Raw genomic sequence first — 15,381 nt, 5'->3', positions numbered from 1 at the left:
TGTGTTTAGATGGGGAAGAGTCTCCTTACCCAACATAATTTCTAAAAGTTGGATGAGATCACAACCCCAGGCTTTAAGTAATTCAATATGCCACAGGGTTATAATCACTTGATCTGCGTCTGCCTTGAACTATAAATAAAAGGTTGACCATACTTATTCTCTTTGTTTCTCAGTTCTGTTCCATACTCCTTAATCTAATAGGCATTTTCATCTCCAAAAAAAACCAAAAAAACCCAAAAAATATTTAACTAGAGAGTTCTCTTAAAAAAGCAGTAACTACACTTATGAAAGTTTGTTCTGGGAACAGAAATATGGAAGTCCTGGCTTTGAAATTCATTATATGGAACCCATCAAACCTATTACCACAGTCCAAAAACCAGCAGTAGAATATTTAATGTATTGAGAATTGCTGAAGGGTCAGCATGGCATACTGTTGTAAACTGGGCTGCATCACTGCAATGTAAACAAAAGGTCATTTCATATTCAACATAATTTATGCCCTCAAACAGCATCAAATATCCCCAGTACCAAAGGACACCCACAGCATGCTATTTTATTGCTGGGCATTTTAGATCTTTATACAGCAAAATATTTTTATGGACTTTCTTTTGTTTAAACAAGACAGCATTCCCATTGTCTTCAATGGATGAGAGGAGTATCAATAGAGAGCATAACTGAGCTGGTGTAAATAGTGCTGGGTCAGAGGAAAGAGGCAGCCACAGGATAGTTAGTGAGGTGCTAATTGGATAATGTGGTGAGAAACAGAGCTAAGTACAGAGGAAGGGCAAGAGGCTTAGATAACTAGAACAAATGTGAGTGCTGAGCTGTAGGAACAGATATAAGAGGGGAAAAAATGGACTCAAACTATGTTTGATGTAGTAAATCATTACACTGGGAGAATCAAAGGAAACAGAAAAGACTGAGTGCTGCTAGAACTAGTACTGAAACTGCCAGGCTGGACCAGGCTGATGAAACTCCTTTGCTAAAACACAGAGAAAAACAACTACATGGTTCTTTCAGAAAGCAAGCCAAGAAAGCCAATGGTAAGTGTTTTGTTGCCTAAATGTACATGACTTGTAGTGAACTGTTTGACAATTCTTCCTAACTAATGCCCTTTTGTGGGGTCACTGATACTGATGATTGCTACTATAAAGGTGGCAGAGCCATTTCAGTCCCTGCTGTTTATACAAGATTCTTAGCTGGTTGGGCTTCAGGTTCCCCTTGATCAGGAAACTGGGCAGTCAGAGTGTTACTATAAAGAGCATAAAGCCATTCCTTGCAACAGAACAGCAGGTGGGAGGCAGCTTGGGGTAAAATCTTCAGAAGTGGTTCATGGTGTGGCTCAAACTCTCTGACATGCAGATCTTTCTTTTAACCTTAAAATAGAAATCCAAATCACATTCAAAAGACTTTTAAAAAAAAGAAAAGAAAAAGAAATAGTATTATGTAAATGCTTGCTTTCTTTTATTTACTGAGAGTTGAATAAGAACTTTGGGACACAAGGATCTTAGTGATCTTTTCCAATATTTATGATTCTATGATTTTAAAACTGAGGATAGTGTCAAGAGAGCAAACATGGAGACTTCACTGTGCTGAGACTCTTCAAACAGAGCTGGTAAAGCATCACTAGGAGTGTTCCTTTAGCCCCAGGACAAGGACAGGATGAATAAGTAGGTACTGCTAATCTCTAGGTCCTGTAATTTTATTAGAAAATAAAATATCTCTGTTCACAGAGATTTATGTCCTGTTGCTAAGCAGCAAATCTGTGCATTCCTGATTTGCTCTGGTCTTAGAAAGGACCCGAGGGATGTCTTGTTTGCCATTCAGGAACTCCAGAGATCAATTAGCTTTCTGGGCTGCCCTAGGTATAGCTTTACAGTACTCTAAGTTACAAGCACATTCATGAAATCAGACACTTGTCCCTATTTGTTTCTACTTGGCAAACAGGGCTCAGGAGAAAGGAAGGAAAAGCAAATTAGAGACATTGACAGAAGTGGGTTCTTATTCTTAAGAATGTCACAGTGTCTGTCCCTCAGATTTTTTTCCCCTGTAACCTCTAAGAAGGTGTTGTTAAAAGCTGTCTTCTGCTTTTAACTTTTTTTTCTGCTATTGGATACACTATGTAGTAGGAGCATAGGCATTGTAATGTTGAAAATTTCTTTCTGGCAAGGAGGTAGAAGGAGCAGCCAGGATCCTATCCCATTTTCACAGCAGGAAATAAATGTCAGCTCTTCCCATAGAATCCATCACGAGGGTCTCAGGTCCTTAACATTGCATCTCAGACCAAAACTGCTTCTCCAAAGTAAAAGTTTCAAGACTTTTACTGAAAAACTACATGGAAAATATACAGTGCTATATCATATTTTCCAGAGGCATCGCCAAAAGACACATCCTTCTGCTTTCTATTCTGTGCCTGTCTTTTCCTGGGAACTATTGTAAAGAAACCCAAGCATGCCCCAGCAAGTAAGTATTTGTAACTCACTTCAAATTCACCTCTATGTCATCAGGATTCATTCCCTCCATGGCATTTCATAAACTGCCCTCAGACAGGTTTGTAAAGGTCTTCTGCTAACAGTAAAAAGCACCAACAACTCACTGTATTTGTCTAAGAAAAGAAAAAGAAACAGAAGTATGAAAACAAAGGGAGTTTCAGAAGAAATAAAATAACCCCAGAAATTTCCTAGCATTGACAGCATGGTCTGAAGATCCCAGAAAAACTCTTAGATCAATGATCACAAATGGCAGTATTTTCATCCTTAAAAACTGGCATCAAGAAAGAAAAATATTTTTGGTTTGCTTTGCTTTTTCCATGAGAATGGGAACTATTGACTTCTGGTTTTCCATAACTTGTAGACACAAGTGGTCAATTTCTAGACCTAGATCTAGAGATTGGATGGTAATTTATACAGCTGGTCATTTACAGAGGTTCTTGCTCATTTTGATATCTGCTGTTGGATAACATATGAGCTGATGCTGAAGTCTTTCCCTCACATAGATGTGTACTGGAAACATTTGTAAAATTTCTGTTTCCTATTCACATGCACATTTTCACAAAACTTGTAATGTCTTCATTATGTTTGAATCTTTGATCTGTTCTAAACCATTATCAAATCTAAAATTTTTTCAAAGAATTTAAAAATCACAACAAACACAGATATTTGTACATCTGCACAAATATATTAGGTACTGAAAAATTAAATCTTAAGGGAGCATTAGAGAAGGAGGAAGTGACAAAGACTGTATGTCCCCATTTACCCATGAAATTGAATATCAGATCTGAGACTGATCACATGAGGGGCTGAAGAGTCATCAGACTATGCACAACAGAAGATACTAATTTCAGAAATAGTGGTGGAAATGATTATATGATCCTATGCTTCTATGATTTTGCGCTAATATGATTCTATGGTTATATGTTTATAGGCTTCTGTGCTTCTATGATTCCATGTTCCTATGATTCATACTCTATAATGCTATGCTAAAAAAGCACAAGTTTCCATCAAACAAGACAACATGATCTTGTCTCACATATGAGGTGTAAGAGTCCATAATCTAAAAGAAAAAAAAAAAGTAAATATTTCAAACAGACACAGAAATTTAATAATATCTACCTTCAGGAGATGCAGACACAGCTCATATTTGTCTTATAACAAAGTATATATGTGATAATTTCAAAGTTTATTTTAATTTTTCTCCTAGAAAACAGCCTCTAAATAGTAAAAATCCCACATTACACTCAAGTCAGTGGAAACTTATCACCCAGGATACCAGTCAGAGCTGAGAAAACTATACAGCCATGCACTCCAAGGACTGGATTCTGGGTCACTGCTAATTGCTGTTTCTCTCTGAGCCAAAAGCACTGGAGAGAAGGGGAAAACAGGAAATTTCCTAGACAGAAGTATAAATCCAAAAAGTTGTGTTTGCCTTGCTGGATTACAAGTGTGAGAAGGAACATGGAGTAATATGTTTCCACACTGGGGAAGGCAGAAGCCTTTCTTGGGCCTGGATATGTTGTAATAAAAAGAAGGAGATATTTTACATTCAGATTTTTAGCAGTCACATTTTTGATTGCTTTACTCCCAGAAGAACGCACAGTGTCCTGACTGTGTGCTGAGCTGAGGGTCTGATTAATCATTGGAACAGGCTGCCCAGGGAAGCAGTGAAGTCACCACCCATGGAAGTGTTCAGAAAAGGAGCCGATATTGCACTTCTTGAGATGGTTTAGTGGGCATGGCACTACTCCACTGAAGGTTAGACTTGAATCTTTGTGATTCTATGACTGTGTCCTTCAAGCCCAGGTATGTCTGCCTATGCAGGTGGACTATTCACTATAGAAGACCTTGAAAATAAGGTTTATTGAAAGCATCTTAGAAAGCAAGGGAATTGTTCATCTATATCATGCATTGCAGCACTATTTCCTTCTTCCACAGGACTTGCTACACTCTGATGCCAGTGCCAGGATCTGGCACTCCCTACAGCCTGTTACCTGCACCCCTGGACATTTCCATGGCAGCTCTGTTTGTGTTGCCACATCCTTTCTGACACACACAGGGGACTTGCCACCCTGCTGAGTGGAAACCATTCCTGAACTTTCTACTTGAGCTGATGACTGCACCTTTGTGTTCACCCTGCCTGTGTGAGCTTCCATGCAAACCTCACACCACCTTGACTGACACTGCTGAGTATGGGAACCCTTTCGCCTGAGCTAAAACTTGCCCTAGACTTACCCCAAATGTGGATGCTGCCACCTTGCTGGCTGACCAACCATTCATGTGAATGACCCATACATTCATCAGGACCTTAGTTGTAATGCTCTGAATTCTCTCTTTCCTGAGAGAAAAGGAGCTTCTGGAACATTTGGAGTCCCGTCAGAAGATGCAGGGAAGGACTCAAAATTCCACTGCCTGACTGAGATGATTGGATAAAAAAATACTCCCAAAAATACATAAAATAAAAGGACACAAAACTAACAGAAACCTGCCCCATAAAACATTTTTCACAAGCATGAAATTTCAATGGCAAATATTACCATTTCTTCTCAACCCTCTAAGTGTTTTCACTCTAAACAGACCTATATATTTGCAGGAGCCATGGTTCTGGCACATCACATTCCTAATTTCATTTCTGGGATTAATTCCCTGACATCGTGCATCATAGTACTCAGTCTTGATAGGAGGAGGTAATGCATCAAATATGAGCTGAACATCTGTCATACATTAGGGGAGATGAAGTCCTGGAGATCTTCCTTGCTGTTTGTCATGGTTTCACTGCAGCCATCCACCAAGCACCAGGCCACTCACTCACTCTCCTGCCAGAAGGATCAGGGACAGATTTGGAAGGGTAAAACGTGAAAACGTGGGATGAGATAAAGCCGAGCACAAAAGGAAAACAAAGGCTTAATTCATGGCTTCTCATGACCAGGCAGATGTTCAGGCATCTCCAGGAGAGCAGGGCCTCATCACAAATAGGAGTTATTTGTGAAGACATATGCCATCACTCCAAATATCCTTCCTCTTCCTCCTTCTGTCCCCTGCTTTATACACTGAGCATGATCTCATATGGTTTGGAATATGCCTTTGGTCAGTTTGGGTCCCCTTGTCCTGCCTATGTCTCCTCCCAGCCACCCATGTACCCCCAACTTCCTCACCAGTGTGGCAGTATGGAAAAGAGAGAAGGCCTTGGGTCTGTGTAAGCCCCACTCACCAACAGCCAAAAGATCTCTATATTATCAACCCTGTGTTGAGCACAAATCCAAAACAGTCACATACCAGCCCTTGTGAAGAAAGTTAACTCTACCCCAGCCAAAACCAGTTCACTGTTTAATAGAAAGAGAGCAAAAGTCACAGGAACTAATGCTGCTGTGACAGCTAGGGTGATTTCATTTAACCTGATTAGAGAGATCTGCAATGTAGATGGCCACATTTGAACTAGGCATCCCGGCTTTATTTGTACCTAAAGGGACAGAAATGAGCACCTTTAGAGTGAGATCCATTTCATGGTAGTCATCAATAACTGGTTGGGTGATTCCTCTGATTTTTATTGATTCTTGGGAAAGGCAAGGGTGGATTGAATTCCTGCACTAAATGGCTGTATCCCTAAAGGCAGGGATATAATTAGGTGAAGAGATTTTCATTCATTGGGACAAAATTCACAGGGAAATACTTTCATTTCTTTTTCAGAATATTTTGTCTGGGAGTAATTTTGTAAAGGAAAGACAAAAAACTTTCTCTGAAAATAACATTCTTTTCATTAAGAAGATATCTCATCAAAGATTGACTTTTCCATCAGAAAGTTTTAGCAAAAATTACAACGAGCCCTATTCCCTGGTTTAGGTAACTACAAGTAAAATACATGAGGGGTTTTTTCTCCCTCTCTAACTACCAAGCATGCAAACACATTCTTGGATATGAATCATGTAGTTTTCTTTCCAGACTGTACATTACAATCAATACATAAATGAAAGTATATTTATTTTGTATTTTCACAGATCACTTTTAATAATATTGCATAATGTGTCAGATATTCTTGCAGTAGGATTGTATTATCTGTGCCAGTGGTTTGGCACTTAATTTTACATCTGTTTATTCCTAAACTATGGAAAAGATGATTGGAAAGATTCTTTTCCATCTTATAGGTAACCACCTCTACATGGTTATTCTCACTATTTCCCTAATTTCTGGGTGAGCAGGTACTTGACAAGTCATGAACAGAACTTAAATTCACCATTCATTTTCATTGTGGTATGTCTGAAGAGAACTAGCTGTTTGAAGGCAAATTTGAGGATAAATCTAGCAATATTTATTCTATAGATTTTAGATCTATTCTATATTTGAAGGAAGACCCTGGTTTTTATAAGAAAATGTTTCCTATATCATAATACTGGCCCAAAGCAAGATTTCTGAAGATTTAGTGCCACCTTTTTTTTCTCAGAAATAATCAATTTCTAAATTGTTCATATAAAACATTCTCTTAAACCTTCAGGTTATTCGAATTCAAATGAAACAAGTTCCACAGAGGTGTTCATTGCAATTTAAGAGAAAAGGCCTCCATCCTATATATTTTATTATTTGTTACATCTAAATTTATCTAATTGCAGAACCCCAGGCCGTTTTCAGGGAAAATGAATCTCTTCTGCATCAGGGCAAATGCACTTTATTATTGTGTCTTTCCCTAGGACTTTTAGAATTTCCTAATGAATTTTAGAGTTCCAACATGTGATGAAAATTAGTAGAAGGAAAAATTATCTCGGAGTGACAAGCTGTGAGTCCCCTCAACTTTTGATATCAGATGTAGTTCCCTTTTTAAAATAATTATAAATTCATATAGTCACATTTATACTGATCTGATTTTCAGTCCTCAAGCCAAACATCCCATGACACCCAACCTCTCTGCCTCTGCAGTTTTTTTTCCCAAACATTGATTTTGCTTTAAAGCACTAAACAAATCCTGAAAGAATCAGTAAACAAACCTGACGCTAGACTTTTCTTTATTAATATATAAATCAATAAACATAGAGGAACACATTCATTAAGAATAGGAAAAGCCATTATAAAGCAGATATTTTAATTACAACCTCAATTAAAATTATTCTTCAGCTCTGAATGACCTCTTGCATGTAAATCATTAGATAAACTCTATCCTTCTATAACTCAGAAAGAGCATAAGTTCCTATTATTACCCATAATGAGGTTGGTATTGCCCATAATCTCTCTGACATACTATCTAGGAGGGAAGGGTATGAAGTTGGAAGGAAGCCATTAAATTCCTGATATTGCAGGAAAGAGTCTGTACAAACCTTTCAGTGAGCTGTTGAGACACAAAACTAGCTAGGTTTTGTCCACATTAGAAAGCTTTTCAGACTCTAACTGCTGTGTTTCATGTCAGGTTATCTCTATCTGTTTATGTTTCAGACCAATATTGGGACCTTGGTCTTAAATAATTTTGCTTTCCTTTGTTCATATTCTTCTGGTATATGAAAATGATTTTCCCTCCTGAAATAAGTCAATACACCTGTTATCAAATATCTATGTCTTCCTTCTGTCCTATCATTTTTATCACCACAGGGACTTTAAAGAACCTCTCCATGGAGTTTTGTTTTCTTTCTATGAGGTTTGTTATTATCCTTCCATCATTTGTTCACAGTCACATGTAAAGCAAGTGTAGTCAAGTCTTGGACTCTTTCATATGCTTTCTTTCATTTATCTTTGCTAGGAGATTTCTTTGGACATGTTGATCTAGTTGCTGCAAGAAACACTTTGTAGAATACTTTCAGTGAATAATTGAAAAGACTGTGGTGGCTACAGCTATTGTAGTACAGTATTAATCCTGCAGGCTTAGAATACCATACAACCAGCTGTGAAGGCATCTTCCTCTTTCCTGAACTCAAAAATATTCAGTGCACCTGCAGAGTGACAGGTTAAAGGTAGTATGCTGCTGATTCATGCCCTTAAACTTTATTTCAGCTTTGGTAATGAAGTGTATGCATGTGTGTAGGAGATAAGCTGAGCTTCAGAACAAAAAATTTATATTATTTATGCATTTATATGCAGGAGTAACTCAGAACTCCATGTGTTTTAGGAACTATATGAACTATGAAAAAATAGAAAGACCAAAAAATAAGGAGCTCAGATAGAAATGTTTTTCTATACCTAAGTATGGCATTCACAAGGAAATGGCCAAAAAAATTTAAGCAATACATAAGTCTGTGGGCTCTCTTCATTTTTTTTTTAAAGATATTAGATTATAGATTATAGATATCATTCTAAAATAAATATTGAAGGACCATAATAAAATTGATTTAATGAGGATAATGAGACATAGTCCCCAGGGATGTGGTCACAGCCCCAAGTCTGACAGAGTTCAAGAAACATTTAGGCGACTCTCTCAAGCACATGGTGTGACTCTTGGTAATGTACTGTGCAAGGATAAGAGTTGGATTTAATGATCATTGTGAGTCCCTTCCAAGTCAATATGTTCTAGGATTCTGTGATTCTACAATACAGGAGGAACACATGAGCATGTTTCAGGAACCAGTCACTTTTTTCTTCAGATTTGCAGGTCCAGCGACTGCAGCTTTGATTCAATTACATCCCTGCACAGTGCTTGCTGCTACATGAAAATCAACCGCAGGCTTATGTAGTGCATGCAGTTGTTTAATGCTTTGAACTGAAAATGCAGCTGTACACATTGTGCAGCACATAATAATTTATTATGATTGTGTCTGATTCTCTGGGAACTATTAGCATGCAGTGTTGCGTGTATTATTATGTAGTCTTCTTTACAGAGCTATGTCTTACCTTACCGGTTGACTTTTTCCATCATTCTTGTAATTAAAATCTCTTTTGATCCTATTTGGCATTTCACTATCTGCACATAAGGAAATATCTTGGAACTGGCTTGCCTATGACTTCACACAGTCCACTAATTAAACTAGGTTTTAATTGGAATTTCTTAATCACCCTTAATTTTCTGACTAGAAGGTGGTTGTGTCTGCACTCATTTCCCCAGTGACTTCTTAAAGGATGGATATAGAAATGAAAACTGACTGTACAAATGAGATTGCATGGTTCCATATTTATTCTTTGACAACTATTCCTGGTCAGATTTACACTATTTACAAGAACAGTCATTATTTTTCTAGGTGCTTTTTTGGGCAGATTTTTATCTGGAATCTAGAATTCAGGCTGTGTCTTTCACAGGTGCACCTTAATCCCAGAAATGCAGGATGAAAGAAAAAACAAAACAGAAATGCAAAACCATCCCCGAAGCTGTCTTCAGGAGAGATTGTGGTGAAAAAACTCTACTTTGTTCCAGTTTTTGTGTCAATATGGAAGTTTTAAACAAAAATATTCTGGATTTGAGTAGAAACTCTCTGAAAACTTCTCTTGACATATATGAGACTGAAAATTTTAAAACAAGTTGAAAAGTGGCACAGAAAAATGCTGTCATAAAAGCCTTTTTATCACATTGTCACCTGAAAATATATTTCTTACAAGTACCTCCATTTACTTACAAGATTTAGAGTTTCATTCACTGAAGTGAGGTCAATTTTATATTGCACTAAGAAGCTCCTTGACAAAAGATTTGGTCAGAGTGGAATATTACAGAAGCACGTGTTATATTACAGACAACGGAATATTGTAAAAGGAATAGTGAAGATTGAGAGGAAAATGCCAACTAGGGTTGTCTTCTCAGCTCTGTGATACTGCATAAATAATTTCCATTCTTCTCCCACTCCTCATCCCTCTTCTGTTCAGCCTTCATCTTGTATTTTAGACTGTGAGTTCCTCCACATAAGAAGTTTCATAGAATCATGATAGAATAATGGAATGGTTTGGGTTGGAGTGGTCTTAAAGATTATCTAGTTCTGACACCCTGCCATGGGCAGGGACACCTTCCACTTGACTAGGTTGTTCGAAGCCCCATCCATTCTGGCCTTGAACACCTCCAGGGATGGGGCATCCTGTGCATTCTCTCAGCAGCCTGTGCCAGTGCCCCACCACCCTCACAGTAAAGAATTTCTTCCTTATATCTGATTCAAATCTACCCTTTTTGAGTTTGTTTTAACTTTACACTTTGAGTGTAAACTTTGAGTTTTTCATAATAAGGCACAAGTCGTTATTCAAGTTTTTAATAACTGCTGTATGGTAAATCTTTATTATTTTCTGTTTCCATTTCTTTCTAAAACTGTATTTTAAAGGGCTGTAAAGAACAAAAAATGCTAAGAATATATCTAAACTGTTCTGTAATTGATTATATTGTCTATCTATACACTTGTGGCTCATTTGTCCATGTGAGAATTCTTGATATATGTAAAAGTTGCTTGACATCTCCTTGCAGCTGTGGTGGGCTGACCCTGGCTGATGCCAGGTGCCCATGAAACCACTCTATTGCTCCCATTTCAGCTGGGCAGTGGATAGAAAATAAGATGGAAAACAACCTGTTGTTTGAGACAATGCAGTTTATTAAAGAAAAAACAAAGATTTGCACAAGTACAAGCAAAGAGAAAAAAAACCAAAACAGTTTATTTTCTCCTTCCAATCAGCAAACAATGTTCTGACACTTCCCTGGAAGCAGGGTTCAGCACATGTAATGGTTGCTCTGGAAGGCAAACACTGTAAATAATGAATGCTCCCCTTCCTCTCTCTTCCCTTAGCATTTATATCTGAGCTGACATCATACAGTATGGAATATCTCTTGGTTCAGTTTGGGTCAGCTGTGAGTTGTGTCCTCTCCCAAGATTCATCAGCCCCTTGATGGTGGGTGGGAATGTTGAGAGACAGCAGTGATGCTGTGCCAGTGCTGCTCAGCAGTAGCCAAAGCACTGGTGTGTTATCAGCACATTTCTAGGTATCAATGCAAAGCACAGAGGGTGTAACGGGGAAATGAACTCCCTCTCAGCCAGACCCACAACCAACACATTGCGTGATCAATGTATACACAAATCCTATATCCTGCTTTTTTCAGTAGTCACTACTTTCTTGGATGGTGTGTTACAATCCTCTTAAGAGTTTTGGAAATTCTGTGCTGAAAAGGCATTATTTAATATTCCCACCTCTTCTTTGTAATTGAACCTTGCCTGATGTCAGTGGATGAGAGAAGTGCATTCTCCTTTCCTGAACTTTACTTCATGAGTATGCTGAGTGTTATATTCCAGTTAATTTTTGTTTTCATTCCAGTTACCAGAGGGAAAATACTGAAATTCTCTTCTTTTACATTATGCATAACATTGTATAGAAGACAGAGTAAATGTCAGCAATCTGATTACGGTGACTCAGCTTCCCTCTTTCAGTTCCAAAGGTCCTAAACTCTGGTATTGATAATATAAATTCTTCAAGTTATAAATTTGATCAAGTCAGACCCAAGAATACAGAAGAGATAATGTCCTTAGGATCTCTGACTTGGATTCAGTCTCTTGCCATGACCAGAACTTCATTTGTATGACTCTTAGAGAAGGAGCCAGGGCAAGCTGTTTGCTGGTTAAATAAATAATCATTGATCATAAAGTCATAAAATAGCCCAGAATGGAAGAGACCTTGAAAGGTCATTTGGTCCAAACTTTCACCATAAAGGGCACAAAGATGAGATTTCAGATGAGATTACCACCCTTTCCAACCACATCTTAAAACCCTTCAACCACATTTTGTAAACCCTTCAGTTACAATGGGAACTGCATCACATCCCTGAGGAGATTATTCAAGTGAATGATTGTTTTTACTGTATTAAATGTCTTTGTTATGCCAATATGAAGCTTTCCCTGGTGCAACTCGTACTCTTTGTCTCTCATCTCTCTGTTGTTCTTTGTGGAGTGATTCCATCCTCTCTATAGTTGCACTTTTAATACTGGAATGCTATTATGAGGTCATCCTGAGCCCTCTCTTCTCCAGAGAGAAAGGGCCTATCTCCTTCAGTTTTTCCTCATAGTTTGGGACTAAATGCATTCCTAATTACAAAGTGCTTGAAAACTACTCTAGAAAGCATGAGATTAAAAGTTCATTTGGACTCTGGTCTTAGCTGCAGTGTTTAGCAAGACACTTGTTCCATGCAGCATCCTTGTCCTTCAACTATATCAGAGATACCGAGGTCACTTTAATCTCCTTCTATTCTGGTGTGCCCCTCAGGGTTATCAGTTATTGACTATGGATTAGCAGTTGGAGGTCAGAAGCCTTATTATTTGAGGCATGAGCTTGAATAGCTGCCTTGTGTGGTGCTCTGAAAAATCAGGGGAGAGGAAAGTGTTTAAGGCCTACTCTTTTCATTATCACATTGCTGTAGGTAGTGGGGTAAAATATGTGCCTTGATACAGCTTTGTATCAGTGCATTGAACAGGGCTCAGCTGGGAAGAAAAAAGAAACCAAGTTCAAAAACCGTCGGTATTATACAGATGTCAGAAAAATTCTGCCCTCACGCTGTTCTTAGAGAGGAGGACATGGGAAATGTGTGTAACAGAGTTTATAGCATATGTCAGTGGCAGAATTAACACTGAACTGCACATCTTAAAGGTATCATTGGCAGGATACCCAAAGAATACTAGAGGCTTTATTGATGTCATTGTTCTCCTCCTCCTATTTCCCCAATGTCTAAGCCCAGGAATATCTCATTAAAACAGGTCTTTTCAGGGAACGCCAGGGAGTATGGGACTACAAAAAATTGATAGCAAAACAAGAACTGCGAACTGAAACCATCAAGATCATTATCAGGAAAAGGCTTCAAACACTGCATGTGTAACAGGGATGGTTCTGAGTGCTAATGAGCATCCAGATAGGACAGGCATTTTCTTGCCCCCTGAGGAAGGGTCAAAACTAATCTGACAAATTCACTGTGCCTGAGCACTGGAGGAAAAATAGTCATGAAAAGGTCCACAGATATCAGAGAAAGAAAATATTTCAAAGAATGTTTAGAATGGAGAACTCAGATACAGACAAGCAAGAATACATATACACACAGGCACATAGATTTGTATGTGCATATGTATGTATATATATGTGCATATATATATGTATATATACACATATATATACATATATATATATAATACATTATAAATTTTTGCAGACTGTTTTGTGTAGCACCCATGAACAAAAGACCAAACTCAATAATCCAACATTTCAAGGGGATTATATGAAAAAAATCAAAAATTAAATAATACCTTCCCTTCCACTGCTGACAACCTACTCTACTTCTACTAACTTCTACTTCCATATTTTCAACACTTGACAATTGAATTATCATAGCATGAGAATCATCTGCCTAAATGTGGCTGTTTACTGTAGTCTTGTCACTTTAGCAGTCCCAGCCACTGGATTTCAATTTATTTTTCAAGATCTTCCAACTCTCTTACTGTAATGATTTTACCATGTCAGGACTTGACAAACCATTTGCTTGTAACTTCTGGCAAGAGCATATACCATTACCCAAATGTACTGGCCGTGACACACAGGTTCCTAAGGATCAAATAGGCCTCCTCAAATCAAAAATTATTTCACACACTTTGGGCTTTTCCAAAGTTTCTTGTCTATTGTTACAGATCAGAATAAAATTCCTGAGCTTGTGATTTAAAATACAACTTAAGCCCAAAATTATGGCAGGCTAAAATGATTTGCCAAGGCAGAAAAGGCAAACAAAAGAAAAGGAAAAAAAAATTCAAACAAGACTTGGGAACTTGTTTTCAAATACAGAGAATATGTTCTTGAATACATTTATTCATTATTCATCCAGTTCTCATACCAACAGGCAAAAATAGTTTTATTTCTACTAAAAAATGTAGTATATAAACACCAGCTCTCCTAGTACTTGACGAACAGATTTTATTTGAGGATAAAGAAGCTAGGTTAAGACTACTAGCTACAGTTGAGACTACTTTTCTCAAATACTACTGTAGATACGCGGATCACAGTACTGGCTAGAATGGACCTTCAGGGTCATCCAGTTCCAAACCCCCCGCCACGGGCAGAGACACCTTCCACTAGACCAGGTTGCTCAGAGTCCCATCCAACCTGGCCTTGAACACTGCCAGGGAATGGAGCAGCCACAGCTTCTCTGGGCAACCTTCTCTGTGCCACTGCCTCACCATCCTCACAGTAAAGAATTCATTAATATATAATCTAAACTTGCCCTCTGACATTTAAATCTCAATTTAAATAAAACATTAGCTTCAAATTGTATATTCTTCTCGTAGCCAGTATCTTCCCAGCTGATATTACACACAAATCTGCTTGTCAAAACAACCTTAACTTTGTCTAAAGAGTACTGGTATAAACCCCAGAAACTTACCCCTAAAAACCTTTGCTTTTACCTTCCCTTTTACAAGCTATTATCATAATCTGTAATTAATAGGTGCTATTCATGTAATTCCTTGTTAAAGTCATCCCACTTGCAGGAGAATGTATAGTGTCTCTGAAAAATTTTTACTTTATGTTCCTGTCAGAATATTGAATTAGTTTGGAAACTAGGGTTTTTTTTTTATACTGGTCCAATGTGTTTGGCAACTATAACACAGATGCTTTCTATATTTTGTTCATTAAGATGTAAGATCTGGCTGAAATGGGTGTCATTATCAGTATTTCCTTGCTCTTTTATTAAGTCCAAATTATCCTTATTGTAAAATAGAACTTGGTTCATGTTTTTATAAAAACAAATTTTGAGCTGAAATCAGAGAATATTTCCCCAAGGAGTGAATTTTCTTAGATGGGTCACTTTAATTTTGCATCTGATGAATTTTTTTCTCAAAACAGCCAGAAAAATGCACTTTCTTTCAATTTTATGATGAAATCACAGACTGAAAGGAGTTAGCCAGGTGCTTTTGACAGACGACATTTAGGTACCGTGAATTACAAGGGGTCTGGCAGATTTGCACAACATGGGTATGGAAAACATGTTGAC

At 37.8% G+C, this 15,381-nt stretch overlaps 1 long non-coding RNA gene across 3 annotated transcripts; it reads left to right on the top strand.

The window, feature by feature from the left end:
• The first annotated feature begins 717 nt into the window (after positions 1-717).
• Positions 718-5,986, top strand: LOC135295547 (uncharacterized). 3 transcript variants are annotated; one of them, XR_010357677.1, is made up of 3 exons: positions 718-1,043; positions 2,371-2,463; positions 4,431-5,986. It is a non-coding gene; the product is annotated as an uncharacterized LOC135295547 (long non-coding RNA). The 3 variants fall into 3 exon arrangements; XR_010357676.1 differs by lacking the exon at positions 4,431-5,986 and adding an exon at positions 4,144-4,422; XR_010357675.1 differs by lacking the exon at positions 4,431-5,986 and adding an exon at positions 3,700-4,422.
• The last annotated feature ends 9,395 nt before the right edge of the window (positions 5,987-15,381 follow it).

The sequence above is a fragment of the Passer domesticus genome, chromosome 2 (genome assembly GCF_036417665.1).
Source record: "Passer domesticus isolate bPasDom1 chromosome 2, bPasDom1.hap1, whole genome shotgun sequence".
Lineage (NCBI taxonomy): Eukaryota > Metazoa > Chordata > Aves > Passeriformes > Passeridae > Passer > Passer domesticus.
This window is presented reverse-complemented; position numbering and strand designations above follow the sequence as displayed.